Genomic DNA, 3,337 nt, shown 5'->3' with positions numbered 1-3,337 from the left:
ATATATATAAAGGCATTTTAAACCCTTCCCACACTCTTGCAATATTCTAAACAATGTTTCTAAACTCTAAACGCTTTAAAAAAGCACAGCAGGTCATGATTTCAGCTCTCTGCCTCTTCTGTTCTTTGCAAGCGCTCCTGGCCACGCCCACTTCTCCGTTTTGCACAGCGAACAGCTGATCGGAAGTTTTTCCTGCAGTGCGGGCTGCACAAATGTGCAGCAGGTGCTAAATAATTTAAAACAATTTATTTTAAATAAAAATTCCATGCCGACTGTGCGGCTCATCCATCAATCAGCCAATTGTGTGTCGTGTCCACTCATGTGGCTCCATGGTGTAACGGGTTCTTTACTTAAAGAAACTGGTCCAGAAGACATGATTTAACCATTTTTGTTGTTATCTACCTGGATGAGTGAGCTTACAAAACTTTTTTTTGTCATGTCCACTCTTATTTCACGATAAGCAAATCGCGAAGTAGCGAGTGACTATTGTATACCCACCTAAAAGTGCCCAGTGATAAGAAACGTATCATTAGGTACGTGTCATTGATACGTTAAACGCTTCCGTAACAATCTATCGATATGCAGCGCCTGTTTATTACATTCGCTTATCCAGCGAATTATTGTATAATTCTGTACTTACTACTTAAAACTTGAACGTGTTTTGCTTTGATACAGTTTTATAAATTCTATAACATGTTTTTAATACAAAGCCAAGTGTTGTACAAAGTTTTGTTGTACATTTATAAGCATCAGAGAAATTTGGAAATGTTCAGTATGCTTAATAATCAAAATAAATTGACGATTACTTTGTACTAACCAGTGTATTTTGGTTTCTAAGCCCAGTATACCCACTACAAAAATGTAGACTACACCACTGGAACACTCCTATAAAAAATGCTTCATGGTTTGCACCAACACATCTAGCATGGAACGATTAAAAGTTAAGGACAAAATCTGACGTGAAGGTTTTCTGTGGATGCAACAAACAAACGGTTTATTCTTCAGTGGAACGAGCGCCAGTTGTGGCTGAGAGGAGCACGCCGAGGCCTAGAGATAACCCTTGTGGCCTGAATGCCTTCTGCCTGCTCATGCACTAAAGATGTGGGCATGTGCGGACGCCCAACGCCACCAAAAGGCAACGCTGGGGGAGATTTGGCATGAAAATAAGGATGGAAAAGAAAAACGCAACTTCTTTGTGAGCAAACTCAGCCTCAAATGCGTCTTTTGCATATTCATAAGCGTTCTGCAGCTGGAGAAGCAGAAACTCATCTCCTTACAAACACTTTCTTCTCCTTAGGTCACTCTATTTTTCATAAACTGCACAGATGTTCAACAAAAACTCCAACAGGAACTAGCAGCGAAATGAATATTTGAAGGTGATAACCAGCGTATCCTGGGTTCCCTTACAGCATGCACACCTGTAAAATAAGATGGTTATAACCTAAATATTCTTAATTCTGTTGCTCCTACGTGCTTTTTAATTCATGCTGGGTAAAGTCTGTACTGTTGACTTGATTAAATGATTGGAGCAAATTAGGCTTCCTCAAGCTTTAACGCTTATTTATCTTTAATTAATTAAAGGTTATCCTGATAAATAAAGCACTGGCTGCAAATCAAAAGAAAACATAAATGCTGTTTATGACCCACGATGCCTTGTTCTCCTGGACGAGAATAAAAAAGTAAAACTGCAAACTGAAGATGCTTATTTTTTACTCTTTAAATCAACGCTCTGCACAAGGTGATCACGAAGAATGAAGAAGTGCCTAAAAATAACTGAATTGTTTTTCTCTCAATGACTGAATTCTTTTTAAACCCGACATGAATGGGAAGATTTTCAGAGAACTCTCAGGTGGGGGAGAAATATGAGCTGTGAAATCACAGACAGATGGTGTTAGAAGAAGCCGTGGTCATGCGTTTCTTTTAACTTTGTTTCAAAGAAGCAATCTTGTTCTTCATTCAAAGTATTTGAATTTAAATTTGTTTCTGTTTGATTTAGAAAACTGCATGTCAAGCAAAGAAAGCAGAGCTTATTTCCAGAAGTGGATTTCGTCTGGTGGAGCTGTGGAAAAAGACGGGTCGAGCGGACGAATGAAAAGATGAGAATAAAATAACGTCCCGGCAAAACATGGGACTAACAGCCGAGACCGGAAAATCTGCACCGACTTTAATCTGGAAAGAACCTCAGGGACTTAAAACCTGAGAATAAAATGTAAATAAACGAAAAGAAAAACGCTGAGTGCTGAATGATTGCTTAAATTAGCTGAAGAAAGATCCGTTAAAGACTAAAACAAGCAGAACAAAAGCTAAACTCTGCAAAAACTGATTTTTTTTTCTTTTGGCAGCTCCCCAAACTAAATCGCACAAAGACTTGGTGATTGTTTTTACACTGGATGTTCTTCCTGACACAACCACCGAGCTACCACGGCCTCTGTGTGGAGCAGAGCGCTGCCACCTGGGGCATCAGGGGGAGCAGATGGTGGGAGTTAAGGGTCTTGCTCAAGGGCCCAGAGTGAGGGAAATGAGGGTGAAGGAAGGTGTGGGTGTTTCACCTTTCCCACACACATTTTTTGATGTTGTCGGTCCAGGGAGTTGAACCGGAAACCCTCTGAACACAGGCCCACCTTCTCTAACCTCTGTGCCACCACTCCCATTCAGCAAAAACAACTAAAAGCTAAACTAAGTCAAAATGATTTAGCAAAACTGTTACTATATCTACAAGGAGCACAACCTTAGCTAAATGCTAAATATGGCAAAACTGAAGCTAAAGTAGCACGTGAAGGCAAAACAGCTGAAGGAGGTTCTAGGGAACAATGGTTCTGAAAGACCTACAGTAATCTCAATGTGTGCGTTTCTATGGATTTTTTCCTTTTTGTAAATAAAGTTTAACAACTCAAAAAAACTAACACACTTAGCCAAACTGAGCCGAACAATTAGCCATGTTAACTGTCAAAGTAGTGTAAAGCACCGGTAATCCCTCGCTACTTCGCGGTTCGTTTTTCGCGGACTCGCTCTATTGCGGCTTTTCAAAATAAGATTGGACATGACCACACTTACTGACGGATGAGCCGCACGATCGGCATGGAATTTTTATTTAAAATAAATTGTTTTAAATTAATTAGCGCCTGCAGCACCTCTGTGCAGCCCATACTGCAGGATAAACTTCCTCCTGCAGCTGATCAGCTGATCTCCGTGCAGAGCGGAGAAGTGGGCGTGGCCAAGACCGTTTGCAGGTGGCACAGAGCAGCGGAGGCAGGGAGCTGGAATCATGACTTTCTGTCTCTTTTAGAGCGTTTGGAAACATTGTTTAGAATATTGCAAGAGTGGGGGAAGGGTATAA

This window comes from Nematolebias whitei, chromosome 15 (genome assembly GCF_014905685.2).
Source record: "Nematolebias whitei isolate Nwh7 chromosome 15, NemWhi1, whole genome shotgun sequence".
NCBI classification, from domain to species: Eukaryota; Metazoa; Chordata; class Actinopteri; order Cyprinodontiformes; family Rivulidae; genus Nematolebias; species Nematolebias whitei.
This window is presented reverse-complemented; position numbering follows the sequence as displayed.